Source organism: Mauremys reevesii, linkage group 9, assembly GCF_016161935.1.
Source record: "Mauremys reevesii isolate NIE-2019 linkage group 9, ASM1616193v1, whole genome shotgun sequence".
Classification (NCBI taxonomy): Eukaryota; Metazoa; Chordata; order Testudines; family Geoemydidae; genus Mauremys; species Mauremys reevesii.
The window spans coordinates 94,458,118-94,483,436 of NC_052631.1; the positions used below are offsets into that span (position 1 = coordinate 94,458,118).

The 25,319-nt window shown below is 39.5% G+C and overlaps 1 long non-coding RNA gene across 3 annotated transcripts in view; it reads left to right on the forward strand.

The window, feature by feature from the left end:
- LOC120371476 overlaps positions 1-25,319 on the forward strand; it is a 164,261-nt gene that overhangs the window by 24,858 nt on the left and 114,084 nt on the right. The window lies entirely within an intron of this gene.

Here is a 25,319-nt window from a genome sequence, read left to right on the forward strand (position 1 = left end):
AGGGAACAGAAATGGTACCCATCACTAAGCTGATCAATCACAACTAAACAATGCAGTTTGAATTGCGACTATTCACCCAGAACTCTTTGCAATCAATCCACTGAATTGTTTTAATTGTCCCAAAGAATGCCAAGCGCCTGTGAAAACAGAGTACATTTGAGAACATCAAGATATTTTCTAAGCAGAAAAAAGGATTAAACTCATAAAAAATATTTATTGTAAATTGTTTGCTTAGCTCCAATTACCATGACACTAGCTCATAGAGTACAAGATCATGCATTTGTACTAGGGCTGTTAAGCAATTAAAAAAATTAATTGCAATTAAACTCGCTGTTAAATAATAATAGAATACTATTTATTTACATTTTTTGATGTTTTCTACATTTCAAATATATTGATTTCCATTACAACACAATACAAAGTGTACAGTGCTCACTTTATATTTTTATTACAAATATTTGCATTGTAAAAAATAAAATAAATAGTCTTTTTCAATTCACCTAATACAAGTACTGTAATGCAATCTCTTTATCATGAAAGTTCAACTTACAAATGGAGAATTATAATAAATAAAAAATAACTGCGTTAAAAAATAAAACAATGGAAAATTTTGGAGCCTATGAGTCCACTCGGTCCTACTTCTTGTTCAGCCAATTGCTCAGACAAACAGATGTTTGCATTTGCAGGATATACTGCTGCCTGCTTCTTGTTTACAGTATCACCAGAAAGTGAGAACAGGCATTCTCATGGCACCGTTATAGTCAGTGTCGCAAGATAGTTATGTGTCAGATGTGCTAAAGTTTCATATTCCCCTTCATGCTTGAACTACCATTCCAAGGGACTTGTGTCCATGCCGATAACGCATTTTGTTCAATAAAAATCCAAAGCAGTGTGGACCGACGCATGTTCATTTTTATCATCTGAGTCAGATGCCACCAGCAGAAGGTTGATGGGTTTTTTTGTGGTTCTGGTTCTGTAGTCTCTGGATCAGAGTGTTGCTCTTTTAAGACTTCTGAAAGCATGCTCCACACCTTGTCCCTCTCAGATTTTGGACAGCACTTCAGATGCTTAAACCTTGGGTCAAGTGCTATAGCTATTTTTAGAAATCTCACATTGGTATCTTCTTTGCGTTTTGTCAAATCTGCAGTGACAGTGTTCGTAAATCAAACAACATTTGCTGGATCATCATCTGAGACTGTTGTAACATGAAATATATGGCAGAATGCGGGTAAAACAGAGCAGAGGACATACAGTTCTCCCCCAAGGAGTTCAGTCACAAATTTAATTAACACACTATTTTTTTAACAAACATCATCAGCATGAAAGCATGTCTTCTGGAATGGTGGCTGAAGCGTGAAAGGGCATACGAATGTTTAGCGTATCTGGCACGTAAATATCTTGCAATGCCAGCTACAACAGTGCCATGAGAACACCTGTTCTCACTTTCAGGTGACACTGTAAATAAGGCAGACAGTAGTATCTGCCGTAAATGTAAACAAACTTGTTTGTCTTAGCGATTGGCTGAAGAAGTAGGACTGAGTGGACTTGTAGGCTCTAAAGTTTTTACATTGTTTTGTTTTTGAGTGCAGTTATGTAACTACAAAAAAAATCTACATTTGTAAGTTTCACTTTCATGATAGAGATTGTACTACTGTACTTGTCTGAGGTGAATTGAAAAATACTATTTCTTTTATCATTTTTATGGTGCAAATTGTAATAACAATAATATAAAGTCAGCACTGTACACTTTGTTTTCTGTGTTGTAATAGAAATCAATGTATTTGAAAATGTAGAAAAATATCCAAAAATATTTAAGACATTTCAATCAGTGTTCTGTTGTTTAACAGTGAGATTAATTGCGATTAATTTTTTTAACCACAATAATTTTTTTTTAATTAATCGTGAGTTAATTGCAGCTGACAGCCCTATTATATTATAGCCCATATAATACAGCCCATTATATTAGAAACTGTATGGGGGAAAACCGTCATATGAAAACACTCATTCAAAAATGAATTTTGTTTATAGCTCACACATTTGCTTTAATTTTTTTTATTTTCTAGGATTTAATGTACAATCATGAAATAAAATAAATGGGCATAACTACCTTCCCATATGGTTTGAACTTGGGACCTCCAGCATTAAAATCATGGGCCTCAACAGTTTGAGCTAAAGAAATAACCCTGCTCATGGGCAACTATAATTGACTCCTGTCTTCTTTTGGGGAGAGCTGACGGGGAGGGGGAGGGAGAGGGGGATGGGCATAAAACCCCTAAAGTCCCCTAGTGTCGGTTATACAACCATCTTGCAAAGTAGACAAAGCATGATACTGGTCATGTCATGCATACTAAGAAGTTTCTCTTTGCTTGTTTACTTTATTATAGAAACTTAGGTTCCTGTCTTAGTTTTAGTATATGTGCAAATGTCATTGAAACCAGTGGAAGTTTAGCATATGAAAGTGTACTGAAAGATTGGGCCTATAGAAATTTTAGATGGAAAGACCTACAACAATGGGTCATCATGTCCATCATCCTGTCAAAACAGTACTGTTACCTACACTACACTCCGAAGTGACATTTCCAATTTGCTTTAGAAAGCTTTCACCTTGGGAACAGTCTTCCAGGGTCAATGGTGGAGTGGAGAAAATGCTGTAATGAGCAATCCCACGTTAGCAAGGGAATGGATGAAGTGAACCAACACAGTAGATCTTCATTATCTCGGATACCTATAATTTTGTGTAATATTACACTAAACTTGTTTTAGCTGGAAGTCATCTTTGTTATATTGTAACACCAAGTTAAGAGTGTGGCCTGGAATATAATCTGTCTGGGCAGATTCTTGTGGTGGTATGGATTCTCATCAGCTCCAATGGGGGATCCATGCCACCCATATGAATCTAATTGGCTTAGCTCAGAGGTCGGCAACCTTTCAGAAGTGGTGGGTCGAGTCTTCATTTATTCACTCTGATTTAAGGTTTTGCGTGCCGGTAATACATTTTAACGTTTTTAGAAGTCTATAATATAACTAAACTATAAATCTTTCTATAAGTCTATAACATATAACTAAACTATTGTTGTATGTAAAGTAAATAAGATTTTTAAAATGTTTAAGAAGCTTCATTTAAAATTAAATTAAAATGCAGAGCCCCCTAGAGTGGTGGCCAGGACCCAGGCAGTGTGAGTGCCACTGAAAATCAGCTCGAGTGCCGCCTTCGGCACATGTGCCATAGGTTGCCTACCCCTGCCTTTTTTTTTTAGAAACAGGATTTTATATAAAAAATAGAAATACTATATCATTTTTTTAAATATGAAACTAACAAACCAGGTCTACACACAAAACAGCAATGGCAATAGTCCTGGGGATATTTTCAGCTCTTTCTTTCCACACCTGTTCACCTTAGAGCATGAGGGTCCTGTCTGAGGTCATGGATATGGTAACACACATGGCACAGAAAGTGAATCGAGCTCCCAGCTGGGAGAGTTCACTAAATGGTTAAGCCTGAGCTAGTGTCGGTATTTGATATTTGGAAGATAACAGTGTGCAACAGCAGGACTCCAAAATGGCATGCCAGATGGCAACGTGTGCCCTCGCATATGGGAGGGCAGGAAAGATTTTGGCTCAGAAATGAGCATCTTTAAAATCTAACAAGATCCTTATTAAGTGTCATCTCTCCAGTGTAAACAAATAGGAAATATAGACATCTTTAATAGCCTGAATGGAAAGTAAGATCCTGGTATTTATGAAGTTGTCACACTAAGTTAATAGCTTAAACTATCCTTTTTGATAGTACCTGGCATTTAGCAAGCACAATGTAGATTCTCACAGGGTAAGCATACATGACATCAAAAGCACTTCCCTCTGATTGCTTGTCATACCTGATAATGGGAGTCAATAGAGAAAAAAAAAGCTGACATAACTTCAATGCATTATGAATAAAACTGTCTTAGAAGACTATAAAATGTTCCATGGAAATAAACACATTTGTATTTTTTGATCATCAATGATTTAACTTAATTTTGGCCAAGCAAAGAATTGGTGCATTATATGAGCATTTTAATGCATGATAGTAGTGGAAAACAGGAATTTTAAACATCTTCATGTTAAACCACAAACACCATTAAGTGTGGGTTAATTATTTCTGTTCTCTTTCTACTTCTCTCTATTTATATATGTTGTGCATTTCTAGCTTTCTGCCTGACCAAGTGAATTCTGATTTTAGTTCTACTGTTGTTTCTCATTCACAGTTAAATGAGCACTGATCAGCATGTTGACTGATTACACAATTAATATTTGGGAGTCATAACTGGAAGAGGGAAAAAGAAAATTAACGATAAATATACTTTTAAAAACAATGGGACTCCAGTAGAGCTACGATTTTTTACACCAGCTGAGGATCTAACCCATTCAAGGCAATGGCACCACAAAAAAATTAATTATAAGATGACTGACCTATTACTGGCTTCTTCTAGGGGTTTTTGAGCATTATTTTCCAATCTGAAAATTAATTTTACTGGGTGATTCACCTTAATCAAATCTTTGGCTCTGACTGTCCTTGTACATTGATTCAAATCTGGATTTGACCTAACTGCACATCTCCTATCCCTATAATGAGCCAATCTCAAACCCCATAAATGAACACACCTATATTTTGATCAAGTCAGGGCCAGATTTGAACTTCAAAATTTGAAATTTTGATTTAAAAAAAAACAAAAAAACATTTCCCCACTTGTGTGTGTATATATAGTAGTCAGTGCAGTTCTTCACTCTCCAAGTATTTTTGTATGTATTCCCCATTTGTCACCAGGCCATCTTTGTCTCATCTTAGGCTATGTCTACACTACCCGCCCGGGTCAGTGGGTAGTGTTCGACTTCTCGGAGTTTGATATATCGCGTCTCATCTAGATGCGATATATCAAACTCCGAACGCACTCCCGTCAACTCTGGAACTCCACCACTGCGAATGGCGGTGGCGGAATCAACGGGGGAGCTGCGGACTTCGATCCCGCGGCGTCTGGACGGGTGAGTAGTTCGAACTAAGGTAGTTCGAGTTCAGCTACGCTATTCGCGTAGCTGAACTTGCGTACCTTAGTTCGACACCCCCCCCCCCAGTGTAGACCAGGCCTTAGTGTAGAGAGCCCAAATCTAGCTCTCAGTTACATTAGTGTAAATCCAAAGTAATTTCATTGAAACTCTCAGTTACGGAATGTATGTTTCTGGTCTTTCTGGACCACATGCCTTCACTTTTGTGACTTCATTCACAATAAATACCAGTGCAGGAGTGCTGATTGGTTGTTGTCATTACTCAAATTACTAGCCTATTTCTAGTTATGCAATCTAAATTAGCAAATGCCAGCACTTTCCAGAGAACAAAGGGTACTTCTGCTGCTCAGAAGAAGCCCAAGGTATAATAGTCAAGATATACAAATTTAAACCCTCAAGAAAGAGATCTTTCTTGTAAAAATACTAATCTGTAACTTTAAGAATTTTCACCTTTGCTCTTCCTTCCTGTTCTCTGATTAAATGTTGTTAGAAAACATACATGAAGTAAATGTAATGTTTTTAGCATTGTGCAACTTCAGCTCTGAGTCTGCATTTCCTTTTGTCGTACACTGTGTGTGTTTTGTTCTGAAACTCTGCAAAACAGTCAAATGGCGATGCTTAATGCCTGATCAGACAGAATGCTTCAAACTCTTTGATCTAGCAAATATTTCCAGCTGTGAGTGAGAGAAAGCAGAGATGAAATGCTGTAAATCAGTGGTTCCCAAACTTGGTCCGCCGCTTGTGCAGGGAAAGCCCCTGGCGGGCCGGGCCGGTTTGTTTACCAGCCACGGCCGCAGGTTCGGCCAATTGCGGCTCCCAGTGGCCGTGGTTCGCTGCCCCAGGCCAATGGGAGCTGCTGGAAGCAGTGCAGGCTGAGCCGCTGTTTCCAGCAGCTTCCATTGACCTGGAGTAGTGAACCACGGCCACTGGGAGCTGTACTCGGCCAAACCTGCGAATGCAGCAGGTACACAAACCGGCCGGGCCCACCAGGGGCATTCCCTGCACAAGCGGCAGAACAAGTTTGGGAACCGGTGCTGTAAATAACTGCACCCCTTTAAGAATTAAGGATTTTTTGGAGTCAGAATGATCTAGGGTCACTATTTATTTACTAGAAGAGAATTAAAGGGATCTTTCAGTGGTTGTATGTATTTAAAAATATATATATTTATGTCATTAAACAGAACCTCTGTGAATCATCCAGCTAAATTCCCACTTACCTCTCTAAATTGAATAAGGAAGAACTTTGAAAACAGTTTTGCAATTCCCTTTAATTTGACATCTGAGAAGTGCAAAAATAGTCATCTTAGACATTATTTTATACATCCCTCTACACAAATGCATTTTACTACTGTCTGTTGCTATTTTCATTTTATTATCTTTCACAAGAATTAAGGTTTTAATGCCTCATAAATTTTTCCAAATGTGGGAATTTTTTGACCAAGGTAGACTTCGATTAACTAAGGCTATGTCTACACTACCCCGGTAAGTCAACCTAAGATACGTAATTCCAGCTATGTGAATAGTGTAGCTGGAATCAATGTAACTTAGGTCAGTTTACTGCAGTGTCTACACTGCCCTGGGTTGACGGGAGACATTCTCCCGTTGACTTACCATACTCTTCTCGTTCCTGGTGGAGTACTGAGTGCTCTGCCATGGATTTAGCCGGTCTTCACTAGACCTGCTAAATTAACTCCAGGTGCATTGATTGCCGGAGCATCGATCTAGCAATAGTATAGACATAGTCTAAAATTTTATATCTCTTCCCAGTCATTTATGGTACCTAGAGAAGCAAAGCACCCAGCTTGGAAGCTCAAAGGAATAGTCGTGTGTGTGTGTGTGTGTGTGCGCTTATATATATATAAAATAAATCTGTTATGGTAATGCCAAAACTAAATATAAGAAAATCAAAATTAAAAGGGGAAATATAATCTTAGTTGTATGTGGAGATTTAAGTGCAAATTTTAAATGACTGCCTTTTGTGTGCACAGTATTTACTGTTAGCTACTTGTGTATGGAGTTTAATTCCTAACCAGTTCTCTTATGTAGCAGTAATTTTCTTTAGCATGACAGGGCAAATGGTTGGCCTCTAATGGCTACCACAATATACAAATAATGCCATCCTTCAGATGTATTGTAATATTAAAATTTTTAATTCTTAATTAAATTTAAAATGATCAGAGTTAGGTGAAACAATCGATTCTGAATGATTTGACCTTTTTTTTCCCTCTTCAAATGTATTTCTTGCCTTTATGTATTTCACTGAAACTGAGCTAAGGTTTGATTTGAAGCGTTTTCCCATTTGAGATCATGTAAATTCTACAAATCGCTCGAATATGAATGCAGCTGAAGCATCTAGAAAGTCATTGGTTTGGATTATACATTTACAAAATCATGAAATATGAGTGTCTGGTATTAATTATTTAAATTTATCTCCCCAAAGTTTTTGCATCAGTGGCAATGTCATATCATTTTTCTCAGTCCTCCTTTCACGGTCTGTTAGGACAGTAGCTCTACTTTGTGTCGATTCATATAATGTTCTTTGTCACATGGAAAGATACTTTGTGACAATCATCAGTCATGTTAAAAACAAAGAAGAATTCTAGTTTTAAGAAAGTTTAATTTTAAGAGACTTCTCATCCCACAAATAACATTGAGTTTAAAATGAGATTGGCTTTGAGCTGTGTTCCTGCACAAAATATGAGCACTGTAGCATTTCCTAATGCACCAGATAGCTCACAGTGAACTCAAAAGTTACAGGTGAGTAACATGAAATTATCACTTCATCTTCATTTGCTGGTAGCTTCAAAGCACAGGTTTCAAGTTCATGCTTGAACTTTTGCTTCTGAATCAGGTATCGTGTATGTAGCTACCCCACTAATGTACTAGCTTTCCATTTCCATAAAATAAAAACATGTTACTAGTTGAAACTGAAGAAGAAACTCTTCAAAATGTTAGATTGGATTGCGTCTTGAAACGCTGAATGGGCATGTTGTGAATTTGGAATTGTATTGACTGAATGGTGTTTTCATCCAGTATTTATCCACTTTGAATCTGAACATATAGATTGAAATACTTTTGAGTGGCAAAGACAAAACTTCCATTTATTCCAATAATTTCTTGAGATAATTAGTAGAGGGAAAAATACTGCTCTGACTCCTCCCAAAGATGGCTAGCAGGTGAAATCTCTCACTCCATCTCTAGGAAGCTTCCACATTCTAGTGAGTCTCCACACTTAATAATTATTTAGTGATCGGGGACCATGGAGTCAGGTTGATACTTTAATTGGGTCCATGCCCTCACCACTCCAGGGGGTTTGGATTTGACACTTTGCAGTCATCTCAGGACCTATTAAGCGAAATGGTAAAATAGCTATGCAATGAATATCTATAAATAAATCCTTTCATGGATTACAGCTTTACAAAGCATTTTCAGAGGGCATAAGACCTCATTTCATAAGACTCACCATCACAATTATCGCCATTTGATAGTCCATGAAAACTTAGCTCTCAAGGACGTTGCTGGATTCACAGGCATGACAACTGTCTCTCCTTTAGCCACAGAACAGTCATAGCACAAACAGTGGGATTGCAAACTTCCTCATTCTGCCCAGTACCATATGTCAACAAGTTTCCAATAGTCATGGAACTGCTGACCAGCTTCATGGTGAAGGCCGACTTTGGTGACTTCTTTGGGGCAGATCCTCAGCGGATGTACATATATGTCATAGCTCTGTTAAAATCAGTTTACACCAGCTGTTGAAGTCAATGGAGCTGAGGATCTTTCCCTTTTATCACAATGTTCTACCTAGGTCATGGGCTCTCAGAAAGGCACCAAAGAGGGAAAGCAGGAGCTCAATATTGTGCTGAATATTGTGGCTTTCTCTTTAAAAATGTAATTTTTAAATTTACAACATCATTAGCATTAATTATTCTGGAATCGAACACATTATTTTTCATGTGTTTTGAAGTGCAGGTAACGAGCAGAACCAACTAAGAGGGTCATTTAGAAACTCCAATTATCCTAAGAATCATTAACCTAACCAAAGATGATATTGGGTAAGAGAATGTCAACAATGTCATATCTTAATACATTAAAATAACCTTTCTCCTGCCTCTCATGCTGGATCATATTATTGACCTTTCCCTCTGCAGTATACTATTTGTTAGCAGAATTGCAATACGTATAATGGGTTTCTCTGATGTGGTTGTGTGAGCAGTCTGCAACCAAGTTAATATGCTTGTAAGGCTGCAGCATACCAAAAGGATGGTATGGGATATAAAACTGGTTGAAATGGTGTTACATGTGCTGCATTCTTATACCAACTTTAAAGTCATTAGAGCTGAGTGAATAATTTATAACATGATTTACTCACTGAATTTTGCCTCCTTTCTATTCATGAATTGTCTGTGAGCCAATCATGATTAGCGGATGAGTTTCTGTAAATGATCCTCGGTCAGTAGATTGTGCAGGTGTGTTGGGGATAATTGAAATTTGAGTGGTTTTGGCTACACACCCCTGTAGGTCACATTTTCTGTTTCTCTTCCCAGCTGGGGGCCTATAAGTCTTAGACTCAGGCTTTTAGTGGGACTTTGCATGATTATGAATCCCAGATTTAGTTTCTGTAAATATTCAGGAATATTTGTCTAGTAGCTGCAATTTCAACAAACAGTGTCAGCAATATACTAATTTCCAGGGAAATAAACTCAAGTAGACATAAAGACTAATAAAGCTCATGAGCATAAACATTAGAATATTTTTGGACAATCTTTTTATTTTTATTTTTATTTTTTTTATTTTTAATTTGCCTTTCTCTGTTACCCAAAAGAGAGCTGTGGATACCCACATGTTTGTAAAGTGACTGCTAGGGAATGAAAACAGACCCCCTTCGTAATACTGTAACATCATTACTATTGCAAAAAAGGCTGCAGAGGTTACCCTGACCTTAATGGGACTCCTTTAAATATATGTTTAAAATATGCTGAGGTTGGCGGTTCCTGTGTTCCTAAATCTGGGACTGTTAGTGTTGCTGTGACTTAATTAGAAGTCATGCTAAACACATTGCCACAGCATGTCATTTAAATCAAGACTGTAGCAAGATTCATAGATGGCCTGGACAGTTATATGGATAACAAGAATACCCTGAGATGTTATAGTAAATTTAAAAAAAACGTTTTGGAAGGGATGTAAGTACAGTGCGTTAAATCTGCAGTCTAGAAGAGCTTGGTGCTATTTGAATGGCGTCAGCGGCAGAGATGGAGATAATATTATAAGTTCCAGCTATAAGACCATACTGCAGTTTTCCAAGCCTTTCTGTTGCATGGCGAATCATTGGTGCATAGCCGCTCTGTTAAGTCAATTTAGCAGGAAACTGTCCCAGTATAATAGTACTGGCACAGTTGTGAACTGCAGTTGCCTCGGCTTACAAGGGAGGGAATTGATAATAGGGGAGTGCATGCGCCTCAGCTTTGGAATTCACTCACTTGTGCGGCCCTAAATGGCCTGCATCTGTTGATTTTCAGAACATATTGCAAAGCCCATCTCCTGTTGCAGGCTTCTAGGAGATGGTGGGTGCAAAGGAATGTTGGAGGGGTAATTGGGGTATTTCCTTTGGATTTTTCTCAGGTGATTATTTATGGATTTGGAAAAGGGGGTTAACATACAATACTAGATTTACTAGTAAAAAAGCTTGTATTTTAAATATCTCCCAAGGGCACCTGGAGCCTCAGAGGAAAGTTTATCATTTGTATGCACCAAAATAATTTTTTTCTTCCCTTAGCTGCCACATGCCCCATTTTCCTCACTGAGGTATTAAGTTTAATTTCTGTTAAAGAAGAGATCATATTAGCTTAATTACTTAAGGTGGCACTTTTCAGTAGAATGTCTAATAATGAGTTACATTGATCATGTTGCTACCTTCACCATTTTTTTTTTGGGCGTTCTGACCATTAGCCTTCAAATAGTTCTTGCAGTTGGACAGTCACGTTTTTAAATTGGTTCTATTGTGCATCGAGGGAGTGAAGAATGTAGTATCCACCCCTTTCTGTACCTGGCCTGTTTTATTGCCTAGCTGTCCTAGAAGCTAACCCAAGTGGCATTGCTAATCCTGAGCAGCTGTTGTGCTCCTTGGATGAAATCCCATTACCACTTAAATGGGTGGTCAAACACCTATTGACTGATCAATGGAGAAAAGATTTCACCCCTTAAGGCAAAATCTGACAGCCCCTGTATAGGTGTATTACAGTGGAAATCCTGTTCCCTGACCTTTACCTTTGCACTTCAGCCATGGGAGCTCAACACAGTCTTGTCGAATTAAAAAGAGAGTTTCATCTTGATTTTTTTTAAAAGGAAAATTATAACAATTTAAGCACCCCGATAGATTCTCCACTCCCTGGTATCTCACAAATCTTCTCTGTCCCTATGTAGTCATTTATATGCTGTCATACATAATGTGCTTTACTCATTGGAATGTATCCTGACCAAATGGGATATGTATGCCCACGAAAGCTTATGCCCAAATAAATTTGTTAGTCTCTAAGTTGCCACAAGGACTCCTCATTGTTTTTGCTGATCCAGACTAACATGGATCTGAATTCTATTGAACTTGTATCTCTGATGATAATTTGGAGACAGGTTTCATAAATACATTTACATTGCACATGTGAAAGTTGTATGTTTTATATTTGTTTATTTGAAGTTTTCCCTGTTTGAAATAAATGTTTAAAAATCTCAGTTTCCTAAAATAGAACTCTCAAAATTGTGAACTCCTTACTGTCTACTTGCTGACTGCCTCCATGTTAATACATTTGATAAAGTGACATTCCAGCCAGCCAACTCAGTGTTAGCACGTTATCAGAAGCTATTACTTTAATGTCAGGCTGAGAATGAAGTACCGGGAGGGTATCTTGGAGGAAGCAATTGCACAGCCTCAAGCTCCATACTTTTTATTTTGTAAAGTATTTTAATTGCTTTTGGGGAAATTGACAATTTAATGAATAGGCTACACAATCTTACATGTCTCCCAATGACTTTAAAATATTGGGTTTTTTATGCAGCATTGGATACCCCAGAGGGGTATTAAGAACTAGAGAATAAGGCCTATCAGAATGTTTGACCTTCCCCTTCCCCCCTGAATGTTTTGATCAAGTAAAGACACTTCAATCTGTCATGGCTAGTAGGCTGTGATTCTCTTAGGAATTGTTTCTCTCATCAGAATCCTTCAGGCTTTTGTTAACACTAATTCTTTTATACTGTATAAGAAAGTCTGTCTTTTTCTCTCTCTCAGTATTTTCTATGTTGACTTCCAAAATGTAACTGTTTAAAAATGAAAGCCCAGTTGGCTGGAACTTGGTAAATATGCTATCAAAATGTTTAATGTAAGTAAAAATGGTTGAGTCCTATTCTTAGAGCAGAGTGTAATTTGTAAATGGTTTAAAATTTTATTCTCTTGCATTTAAGAAAGTGGAGGATAATTTTTCAAAACAAAATATTTAGCAGGATCATAACCAGTAATCTGAATTTGATTTTTGTTGTTGTTGTTGTTGAAGATGATTTTAACCATTTTTAAATTTTTGGTCGACAGAATACCTTTCCACGGCTTTGGAGCTCATAACAAGAATGAGAATGCTTCATAGAATTACCACCCTTCTTTGAGTTTTGAGAAAGTTTGGTTAAGGATCTTCTAAAGGCCTGGTGAGAACGCCAGGTTTTTATCAGAACTGTATCAAACCTCTAAACATCTTATGTTTCTCCAGTCACTAGCTCTGCTCATGAACTTTTGTTTAACACATAGTTGATCACAGAAGCTAGCATTGGAAACAAATACTTCTGCGCTTTTCTTACACAAATCAGTGGCATTCTTTTTCTAGTGGCAGAGATTGCATTGTTTTGGCTCTTTTTTTTTCTGTTAGGATCTCTGTAGAATGGTGCTACCTATTGCTTTCAGGTCCGGAGAATTCCCTTTGGCTCTGATATTACTACTCACGTAATTATTTTTTTATGTGTGGCCTTAGATTGTGTTTGGAAGGCAAGTTTTTAAAAACATATAACAGGGTGGGGGAAAATAATCTCTTGTGTAAATAGTAGCACATTCTACGAAATTATACAGCCTGTGGCGCCTGCCAGTTTTACTTTACATGTAAATGTGTGTTTCATCCCTGCTAAGTAAATATACAGCAAGGGGCGATTATAAATCTCTCAGAAATGAACATGATAAATAATTTATACCAAGACCTAGGTCAGTCGGTCTATTTGTGTTCCCAGGTGACTGAACTCCCAGGGAAGTAAAGGAGAAATCTCATTAGCTTAAACCAGCAGGGATTCTGTTATACTTATGTGACAGTCCTTACATTGCCCCTCCCATTTAATCTACAGTTCTTTAGTATGAAGGTCAGGAACAAAGGGTGCAAAACATGATGATGTTTCAATATAAATGTGCACAGCTGGAGGCTGGCCCAAGTTTACCAGCTGAAACACAATCTATTTTCTACATAAAGAAAGAATTTCATCAATTCTGCTTGTGCTGCACCTGCATAGAATTTTCCTCCCTTAGGATTTTATTCCACTCAAAAAAGACAGCAGGCCAGTGACTGGAGAGAGAAGGAACATAGGAAAAAAAATCTCCATATGTATTCGTTTGTACAGCCGTCCATGATTCTATATTGTGGGTCCATCACTGTTGCTCTTTCCCCCACCTTAAGGGTTCAGAAAAGAACTAGGTTAATTCATGGAGGAGAGGTCCATCAATGGCTATTAACCAGAATGTATGGGGAGGTGTCCCTAGCCTCTGTTTGCCAGAAGTTGGGAATGGGTGAGGGGATAGATCACTTGATGATTACCTGTTCTGTTCATTCCCTTTGGGGCCCCTGGCACTGGCCACTGTCAGAAGACAGGATACTAGGCTAGATGGACCTTTGGTCTGACCCAGTATGGCCTTTCTTATGTTCTTATCAGCTTGGGCTACAGCTGAGTGGGGGCACTAGGACCTGATGCCTGGACTCTGAGGAACTACATATCCTAGCCTTTCTTGTTCTTACCTTAGGAGCACCAAAGGCTTTCATACGTGGCTGGTTCACTGCTTGCCTACGACCAGCCAACTGATAGAGTTTTATCTTTAGCTCATGCAGCAGTGTTCTGGGCTGAGGTGCTGAAGGCCCTGGGTTTAAACCCTGCTGTTGATCCAGATGAGGAGTTGTTACGCAAATAGGAAAAACTAAGGGCAGGAGAAGAAGAATGAAGTAACTGTTGCACTCTGCTCACCCTAAAACAATGGGGGTTGGTGCTATTGCTGGAACACTCGGGGGTCAGTAGGCATAGTCATTATATTTCAAAACATATTTTCCTAAGGGTACATATCGGCGGGTAGTGATCGATATATCATGTCTCATCTAGATGTGATATATCGATCCCCAAACGCGCTCCCTGTCGACTCCGGAACTCTACAGGAGTCGACGGGGGAGCCGCGGATGTTGATCCCGTGCTGTGAGGACGGGAGGTAAGTCGGAATAAGATACTTTGACTTCAGCTACAGTATTCCCGTAGCTGAAGTTGCATATTTTACATCGACACCCTCCCCCTAGTGTAGACCAGGCCTTAGTCACCCATCCTACATCTCAAGCAGATTTCTTCTTTCCCCTATCAAGTATGAGCTGCACATCAGGCGTGGGGCTTTTGAGGGGGCTATATGTAACTTATTATAACACAGGCTCATATTAATACTGCCTTTAGCACATTGCTGAATACCTGTTTCCCCTTCTAGTGGAGTAGGGCCTGGAATTGGGCCATAATAGATAGAATAATAGATTATTAGGGTTAGAAGGGACCTCAGGAGGTCATCTAGTCCAACCCCCTGCTCAAAGCAGGACCAATCCCCAAATAGCCCCCTCAAGGATTGAACTCACAACTGTGTGTTTAGCAGGCCAGCACTCAAACCACTGAGCTATCCCTCCACTTCAGGGTTTATTCGAAAAAGGGAATCAGCCTTACTAAAGATGTTCCCAAGGAGAAGAACGGAAATGTGGCAAAGGTGTATCCTTGCTAATAGAGTTGGCATAATGTATATTATATATTTCATCAAAGCCCCACTAACCTTATTGTTAATATGCATACATCATGTGCTGCTGCTGAATATGAACTGCAAAGGAAATCTTTAAAATCTAGCTATATTGTTAGGTCTGTAGGAGTTTGCACATAAAATCTCCCATTCGCTGAAGGAATATTAATGGAACATTTTACTTTCCTAGGTGGAAATGTAGTCATTATAGAAGGAAAATAAACCCAGACAAATCTATGAAGCCCTCTCTCTTTCAATTCCTGATTGAAATGATCTCCTTTTCTTAGTGGATGGCATTTTGAAACCTATATATATATATATATAATTTTAATGAGAACACGGGGATGGAATCTGTGGCCAATATTCTGTCTCTTTTGTTCAGATTGTGGTTTTGAGCCGAATAAGGTGAATGAGATGTTTTGCCTACCCAGCTTATAATGACATTAAAAAATATGAAAGAAACATTTACAAAGGATTGCATCAGCTACAGGTGGGTTTTGTTTTAATGTGGGCATTTTGAAGGGTATAGTATTACAATACAAAACCTATTCTTTTTACCGACAATCACCAAATCCTCGTCAGAGAGAGTCAATTATAAGCTTACGAGAAAATGAATGTTTAAGACAAGGTTTTAATGGAGAAAGAGACAGAGAATGAGAGAGAGAGATTTCCAGATATTTTAGGCAACACAACGAAAACGCATTGGAATGTGTCGGAAATGATGGGGGTTGGGGGCAAGCGGGAGACAGTCAGAACTGAACAGACAGGAATTAGGTGAATGGAGCTGCATGGAGATGAGGTGGAGTTCACTTCATTGGGACATCTGAAAATCACGAAGGCAATTTGTATTGTGTTCTGTAATAGAGGCAATGTGAAATGTATTCTGTAATTCTCACTAAAGGAGGATTTAGCAGAGTCAGGGTCAAGGGAAGGGCAGAGCCTGGACAATGACATTTTACCCAGAGGAAGGACTTTGATCATAGAAGCATTCAGTAGTACTCTCAGGCATCTGTGCGATGTTGCGGTGTGGCCAGGAGCTGACATGACAGAGAAATAGATGAGACAAGGAGTGCTGAAAGAGAGAGAATTATGTGATCTCGAAGTGACAGAAGTGATATTCAAGGTTAACGGTAGTAATGAAATGCCCTTGGGGGAGACAATAGAAGAAGAGATGATTGATCAATTAAGGAGCCGTAAGACACTCCATTGCAAAGATGATGAGGGGAAGTTATAAATAAAATGGTGGGGCATTTAGAGGAGCAGTTTTAAAGCAAGGAAATGAGCATGTTGGAGAACCAACATCTCGCTGAAGCACACAAGAAGGAAAGAATGATAGCAGAGATATCCGCAGTAAGACTAAGTAGAATGTCAAGAGAAGAATCCATGTTTAGAGCCAGTCACCTGGAGAAGAGGAATCCCAGCACTTTGGTACACACCTACAGTTTCATTCTGTCCTGAAAATACCATCATGGAGTTTGGAAATGAGAAGCCCTCCATAGGACATTTTTTTTATATATTCAGCCAACAGTGATTGGATAAAAAACTTCGGGAGAGGTGAATCACACACTGGGAAGCATGCTGTGTGGTGGCTCTTTCAACCATGAAAAGAGAACTAGTTTCTGTAGAAATGTCTTCATTAATTTGGATGTTGGGACATTCAAAAGTTACATGGTCTCTCTCTTTCATAAGCTTCTTTTGGCCATGGTGATGACCCATCATCTGCAAATTCAAACATATTGTTTCAGTGCACTCTGATTTCATTAGTTCCCATTATCCAACAGAGCAGACTCTAAAAATCCTGGGTTATCAATGGAGCTACGCCAGTTCTGGCCCACTCCATTTACTACAGAGTTTTTAGTTCCTCTGATGCAATTAAAGATGATAATTGGTACACAGTACAGAAGAGTTCTTGTCTATCTCCTGTATAAATAGATGTTGTTAATCCTCACCTCTGTTTTCAAAGGCATAATCATTTATCAAGCTGAAAAGTGAATTTGGAAAAGACTATTCCATTATGTTTGCAATGTCAGTCCAAAGGAAGAAAAACAATAACAAAACCAAAAAAGATCTCTTATGTATCATATCAATTTCAGGATGTTGCAATGAAATTGGCTATATTTGTTAATGTAATTAATTGTTGATGTCAAAAAGTTTGGATAAAGATTTATTTAGTCCGGGCCTGTGGCTGAAGTCTGTGATGTACCTAGATCTGTAAATAGAAATCTTTATCAAACCAAAATTAATCATAACACAGAACCACTTCAAGTAATGTTGACAGAAACTAATTTGGAGGCGTTAAATCATTAGGATGATTCCTCAAAGAGAACTTTTTAAGCTTGCAAGTTTCTTTTATGAATACCAATTGCACAAAAGATTTGCCACATTTGTGTGTTGTGTTTAAATCGGGGTGAAGACAGATTTACTATAGGGTCCTGTCCTGCGAACACTTACTCACATGAACTGTCCTATTGAAAACAATGGGACACATTCCATGATGGCCTGTTTATGGGCCAGATTGTGTTATACCCTAATGCATCAGATTCAGGAAGATTTTGAAGCCAAATTCTCTGCTATGTAACTACAATGGAGCAAGTGTGATTTAGTGATAAATAGGATAATAGACTTGGACTCAGGAAACTCAGATTAAATTCTTGGCTCAGCCACACACTTCTTGTGTGTCCCAGGGCTAAATACTGAATCTACCCTGTGCCTCAGTAACTCATAAAATGGAGATGCTATTTCTCTAACTCAGAGTGCCATTGTGAGGGTAAAATCCTTGAATGATTATGAGGTGCTGAGATTCTATGGTGATGAAGGCCATATTAGCACATGAATAAGTGAAGTTGTGCCATCAGAAAATTTGACATACAGGTTGGTGAAGAACTCTACAAAAGCCAACGTATATTTTAACAAAATTAATGAAACATGTAAACACATCCACTCCTGGGCCGATGAGCTGATTTTTATGGCTCATTGTGGATTTGAGGTTGGAGACAGAAAGTTAGTTCCAATAGCTCTTTTAGAGGAAAATTTAAATTTGTCTTCAGTTAAAGAGAAATCTGAATCACAGCAGCCATAATACACAATGTTTTATATTAAACCATAGAATCTTATGATGCTAAGAAGTTTGCTTCTAGTGGAGCTATTAATACATGAGAACCTAATGAAGAAAATAGTTGGATATTCTTGAGTGTTCTATGGACTTTTATTTCCTTATTTTAAGCAGCAGTGCTGCTATTGAACCTCGGAAGGGACTGCATAGAAAAGTGGCAAATTAATCATAATTAGTGAAAACACACGGAATCCTGACATCTCTGCCTGATATTTTTTTTATCATCATTACTACAATACTACTGGCAATATATTCCACTTCTGCTATACATCTGAGCTGACTGCACCATCTGTCTGAATAATGCTTAAAAATTTTTCTGTCTCTAGTGTTGTAAAATTCCATTATTTCTACTGTCCCTTTGCATTAAATATCTGTCAGGTGTTCCCTGACATTAAGAGAAAATGGTTATAGATAGTTTGCTTGGCAGCTAGAAGAAGAAGAGAACAGCCTGTATTTATACAAATATGGCCCTACTTTTCTTAGTGTCCCTGACATATTGCCAACATTAAGTTATGTCTTCCAGGGATATAACTGTGTGAGTTCATTAGCCAAATGATAACCTGGAACAATGTATACTTTTCTTTCTGCTATCATTTGAAAATGGAAAGTACTATTTGTTCCATGCCCTACTCATATCTATCTACATTTTCTATGTGATGTAAGTGGCCCTGGTTTAAAAGACAGTTTATTCTCTCCACTTGAGAGCTCTTAGCTACATTGTCAGACAAAACCTCTCTAAATCAGTTTGCAATGTGGTCCCCAGCAAGAACCATTGGTAATGTCAGTTGTTGTGTGCAACGAGGAAACTGGCCCACTTGTATTCTGGTGGGGTACATTGATGAATACACGGTGAATCGGAACAATTTCCTAATTACGTATTATTGAAGTCTGCCTGAATCGATATTGCTTTCAAATGAGCACTCACAATAGACTCTAGATCATTCATTCCACTCTGCGATACAATAATGTTTGCTACAAATGTTGAAGAGAATATGCTTGTTTTCTGTGTTATGTTATCGTTTCACTACTCCATATTTCATTTAAGGGTCATGGTTAGTTTACATAATGCTTAGTTCTTGTATTCTTGTCATCGGGTGGCATAGAAACTTTACTAAAGCGGGTAAATCCTCTTTTGTTATGTTTAAGCTTTGATCATACTGCATGCTACCTTCCTCTTCCTCCTCCTCTGCTTTTTTTTAAAATTGGTATTACAGCAGCACCCGTGGGCACCAATAAAGTCCTCATTGTGCTAGGTGCTTCACAGATGTGAAGTTAAAAGACAGTTCCTGCCCCAGAGAGTTCACAAACTATGACGGAAAAAGCAGGAGAAGAAGGGAGCAAGTCACTGTGTGTTCATCAGAGACCTCTGCTTGCTTCCTGCTTAGCCATTCTCAGCTGGTTTTTCTCTAAGCATCACAGCTGAGATGAGTCAGAATACAGGCAGGGCCAGATTAACTCTCTTGTGAGCTCAGGGCTACTAGATTTTGTGGGGTCCCTGTATACAAGTCTTTTTCCTAATTTAAAACAAAACAATCACAATTATGGCTATTAACGCTGTACTAAACTTGCCTTTTAATTGACATAAAGCTGTTGTGTGGTTACATTTCAGTCTTAAAACATGTAGAATATAGTTAAGTTAATTGAAAATGGCCTACTTCTTACCTTAGAACAGCTGTTCTCTTTCTTTCTGGGAGGGAGTTTGGATGCAGGAGAGGGCTACAGGCTGGGCAGAGTGTTGGGGTGCAGGAGAGGGTGCGGGGTGCAGGCTCTGGGAGGGAGTTTGGTGCAGGAGGGGATTCTGACCTGGGGCAGGGGGTTGGGATGCAGGAAGGGGTGCGAGGTGCAGGGTCCGGTCGGGAGGCACTTACCACAGGTGGCTCCCGGCCGGTGGCACAGCAGGGCTCAGGCAGGCTACATGCCGTGGCCCCACCCCGCTCCCGGAAGTGTCCGGCTGCTGGCACGTTTCTGTGCACCCCTGAGGGGAGGAGGACAGCATGTTTCTGTGTGCTGCCCGCGCCAGCAAGGGCCACCCCTGCAGCTCCCGTTGGCTGGGAGCCATGTAGCATGCAGGCTTTTGTGACTCACAGTCGAAGGTGCCTGTCTCTCTCCATTCATTGTATTGGGAGCTTAGGCGCTGAACTCAGGCTTTGTGAATAGCGATTTTCTGGGTACCTAAAAGGTGCAGTGACTCTAAGTATCACCATACCTAAGTTTCTTTGTGACGCTTTAGCTCAAGAAGTAGTGATTAATGCTTTTAAATCCAAAGGTCCCAGGATCAATGCCTGTTGATGGACCCAACCAGAGGAATTGTTATAAATGGACTACAGAAGTTTAACTATGTAACAACAGTTGAGAGCTGGTCTATAGCATGAGAAATAACACTTTAAAAAAATGGGGATTCCAGAGCTAAATACAATGACATAAAATTAACAGTCCCTTTAATTGTACTGCCTATGATGTTAAAAAGAAGTCCTACTAGATGTAGCTAGCATCCACATGATACTCCTTGAGTTTTCATTTCCAAAAAAAGTGTTGTTTTTTAAAAAGAACAAAGACATTCCCAAATAAAAACACTGTAACTTTGAGATAGGATTGCTGAAGTAATCAGTAGAATTACTGTCTAAACTACATAAATACACCATTGCTTTGAGAAAACTAAGCCGTAATAAGCATTAGAAATACTCCCAAACCCTGGTCCTCTTTAGCTGTGGGTACTTTGCTGGTGTCAGGTAGCCAGAATGCTGGCTTACTGAACCTTTGCAGTGTTTCCTTTGCTTCAGAGAAATCCCCAGGTGAGGCAGAACCATTCTAGCAGCTCTAAAGTTACCCCCTTCCATTAGAGAGTGATCTAATTTGCACCAGGGGACCATTCCAGTGCCAGGATGGGCCAGAATTGGGAGGGCATGAAGGCAGCTTAAAGACAGCTGCACTATACTGTGCTCCTGAATTACTCTGAGCAATGTTCTGATGTGGCTGAGGATTTGGTCCCTGGCTTAAGCCAGATGGGTGCTGTGCCAGCTTTTTCAAATATTTTAGTCCTGATTTCAACATCTCTGCTTTGGTCTTGTGCTGAGTCTGATAACTGTCCAATTGTGGTGGTTTGGGAGGGGAGTGGTTAAAAGGAGACCGTAAAAAAAGATGTGAATCCAGGGCTACATAGGTGAAAGCTAAGGGGAAAACCCTTTACCTCTTGATTTATAGTGTTCCCTAGCAATTCATATCTGTTAAAAATACTAATTCTCAGCAAGGAGCAAATGAGAAGAGAAATAAAGATATGTAAAATTCAGCAGAGTGTTCCTGAAAATAGCGAGGCATGCGGGCATTGAGACCGCCACACTGTTAGAGGACTCTTCTGCAGTTTCTGTGGAATTACTTAATGTTTAGGTGTCTTTAACAGCTGTTAAAATATGGCATCGTTGGAAAATCAAGAAAAAATCTAGAGTGTAGCTTTAACTGTATTTAGTGAGTGCAAATCAGAACCCCTGTTGTAGAGGTCATTAATTTGGAATTTACTAACGAATTACACTTTTTACTAGCAGGTGTTAATTTGTGACTAAAACGAAAATGCAGGAGGTCAGTATTAGCTAGGATAAGAGTATTTATATCATGGCACATATAATTGACTTTGATGAAACAGGAGCGGGACACTAAATAGCTGTGAGAGGGTCAACATTTTCAGCCAATATCCTGGGCTAAATGTGAATTGGCATCATACAGGTGGAAAGCTCCATTGTGTATCTCATACGTGTTGTTGTAGATGCACCATTAAATAACTAACCAGCTTTATCTAGTGTACTTTCTGGTCTGTATCAAGAAAAGGTAGAAAGGTAGCATGACAGACCCAGACCAGTAGGGGTACAGGAGTCTGGTAGAAGGCAAATATACTGGCCACCGGATGAACAATTTTATGTTCCCTGAGTGACCGGAGCAAGGGCTACCCTAGAGCAAACAGGAACCTGCTAGAACCACTTAAGACAGGCAAGCTAACTGACATACCTGGAGCCAATTAAGAACTTTCTAGAATCAATTGTGGCAGGCTAATCAGGACTCCTGGTTTAAAAAAGACCTCCCATCAGTTAGGCGGGGAGGCGTGCAAGGAGCAGGTAGTGAGAAGGGGTGCTGCTGGAGGCGTGAAGAGTTCAGGTGTGATCAGGCTTCAGGAGGAAGATCCTGCATTGAGAATAAAGAAGGTGCTGGGGAAGGCCATGGGGAAGTAGCCCAGGGAGTTGTAGCGGTCACGCAGCTGATACAGGGAACATTGTAGAGGGCTGCTATCCACAGGGCCCTGGGCTGGAACCCGGAGTAGAGGGTTGGCCCGGGTTCCCCCATTCCCCCAACTCCTGATAGGTCAACCCCTCCTATGTCCAGGTTTGTGAGAAACACCAGAAGGGAAGGTCTAAATTGGAAGGGGATCTGGCCTGTCCCCGACCCACTAGGTGGGACACAGAGACTGTGGGGATTGTTTTTCTGTTTCTCCCATGCTGGCCAGCAATGAGGTTAGCTGAGTGAACAGTAGGTTTGAGCCACTAGCAAAAGTGACCAAACTGAAGGCTGCCATGAATCTCTGACTATCCGCCTATAAGCGCAGGACCCACCAAGGCAGAGAAGGAACTTTGTCACCAGTAGACTATTACTGAAAACATTATTTTCACAATACACTCAAATGTTTAAACAAGATCCAAGTGATAAAGAGGGGAAAGGAGTGGAAAAACTGAGTGAAAAATCTGTTCTGCTTCCTGTGATTCTGGCAGAGCTCTGAACATCTTTGGGGACAAATCAATTTGCAGCCGCTGTAGACAGCTGTTAAAAACTGAAGGAAGAACAGCTTAATTAGAGAAGCATGTTGAAAGTTGAAGAGTCAGTTACTCTAAGAACATCTTGTCCCTTTTTCAAAAGCTTTCTTAATTAAATAATTCCGGGGCCTGTCAGTAAATCTTCTATCTCCGTGGAAGGGCGGAGGTAAGCACAGTTGACGATGCATGTGTTTCCCAAGAAGAGGCTTTCTTATCGTTTATCACCAACTTGTACAGTATGTGGTTTAGGTATAGCGTTTGACAGAATCAGAATTAGCATGCTCAAATTCTCCAAGTGCCAGCAGCGTTGTCTGGCTGAACTGCAGAAGATCATAAGAAGTAACAACACAAAGACTGGCTTTGTTTCAACATCACAGCCTGCCCATCCATGAATGATCAACTCAGATTTTTGCTCTCTCTCTCCCATCCCCACCTTTTTCTTCATTTTTCCTCCCTTTGCCCTACCACTAGTGCAGCTGCACCCATGGTAGAGCTATCACAGACAAGGCGCTGGCATTTTTACCATGGTATTGTCTAGCCAGGTTCAGACCATCTCTAGAAAATGTAGTGATGAAATCTCTGAGGCGTGGCAGCACGCTGTCTATACTAAAGCTTACTCTATTTCTACCCCTGGTGGAGCTGTAATGTAAGGAAAAATTCTGAAAAAGCTTGGTGTAGACCGGGCCTTAGGGACCGATCATGCATTACGTATATGGGTTTATTATTATAGACTTGGAGTGATCTACCTTGCCTGGCTGTCTTGCCTATGAACATCAATTTTCTTCCTCCCGACCTGTTATAGGTTGGAGAAGGATTTGACCCAGATTACTGGCATTCAGAAGCACTCTTCCAATGTTCATGGTAACAACCACTGACTGCTTCCACAAGTGGCTGTATGCTCTCATCTCCTTTTGCAATGATGATGGGGATTTCTCTTAGATGTCTGAAGAGTAGTGGAATGACTTCATATTGAGAGGGTTATAGAGTTTCAGGAGTTCACAGCTGCTATCTTCTTCAAGCTGATATGCAGGTGAGCTCTCTGGGAGCTAAGATAAATCTGATGAAAAATTTGAGGACCTTCCACAATGATTTCTAAACTACTGGAATTAGATACTGAAGGCGCTTGTGTATTGAAAGAGCTTTCTTGATACCAGTTTGGAAGATCTGGAAGAACCTTTAAAGTCATGTCTAGGTTGCTGAAATAGAGTCAAGAACCAAAAAGGAGAACAAAAAGAGGGATATTTGTGTTTATAGTCCATCTGGACTACAAGCACAGAGAGGAGACCTAAGATTACCAAAGCAGATGCATACTCAGATGGAAAACATTTCTGCTGCCATGTTGCAGCCAACAACATTTCACGCTGCCCAACTCATCAATACAATTTACCTATTTTCTGGAAGAAAGGCAAGATCAGATCAGCAATGGAGAGGAGAGGATTGTCTCTTCATGGCTAATACATAAGAGTAATTTATAGAATACCTACAGGCATGCTAAACACTGCTAAAAGTTCTTCTCTGAGGTCTAGGAGTATAGTCTTACCTTCCTCTGTAAGAGATTAAAGCCCATTGTTAAATGTCTCTTAATTTTTTATGTAAATCCGAAAGCTTGTCTCTCTCACTAACAGAAGTTGGTCCAATAAAATATATTACTTCACCCACCTTGTCTGGCTAATAGATGAATTACATGCCTTTCAATGCACCTCACAATGTTACTCACAATCCTTGCAACATTAGGATGCATAATGTATTGGTTTCTGCACCATAATCCCTAGAATGACAGAGACAGAACATCATATTTCATGATTCTTTTTGATTGCTATATTCTGAAACCATATTCTGAACCTGAAAATATTATAGTCCTCCTCACTCATTTTTGAGTTGTGTTTCTATGCCCTCCCATTCACTGAAGGTCAAATTCTGCCCTCAGTTACTTTCAAACAGGTGACATGATGGCAGTCTCCCCAGAGAGCCCAAGGACTGAATTGGTATGGGAACTCTTAGAGGTTATCCTTCTTGGTAAGCAATGAAGCATAGTGTGATGGAGGCAGTATGAGGGAAAATTTGTACTCACAGTATCTGCACTATTCTTGCTCTTTGGGTAAAAAAAAGAACTTCAGTTTCAGATCTGTCAGTCCAGTACTTTTCATAAAGGCTAAATTCCTTTTCAAAAAGGGGAAAAAACTGAGTAAGATGACAGTAATATGAAATAATCAAATGAGAAAGGAGAGAAAGAACAGAGCTGGCCAGAAAACAGGACTTCCATTTCCTGAAAAATTTTGACATTTGTTTTCATTCTGCACCATAACAAAGCCAAGAAGAGCTGTCA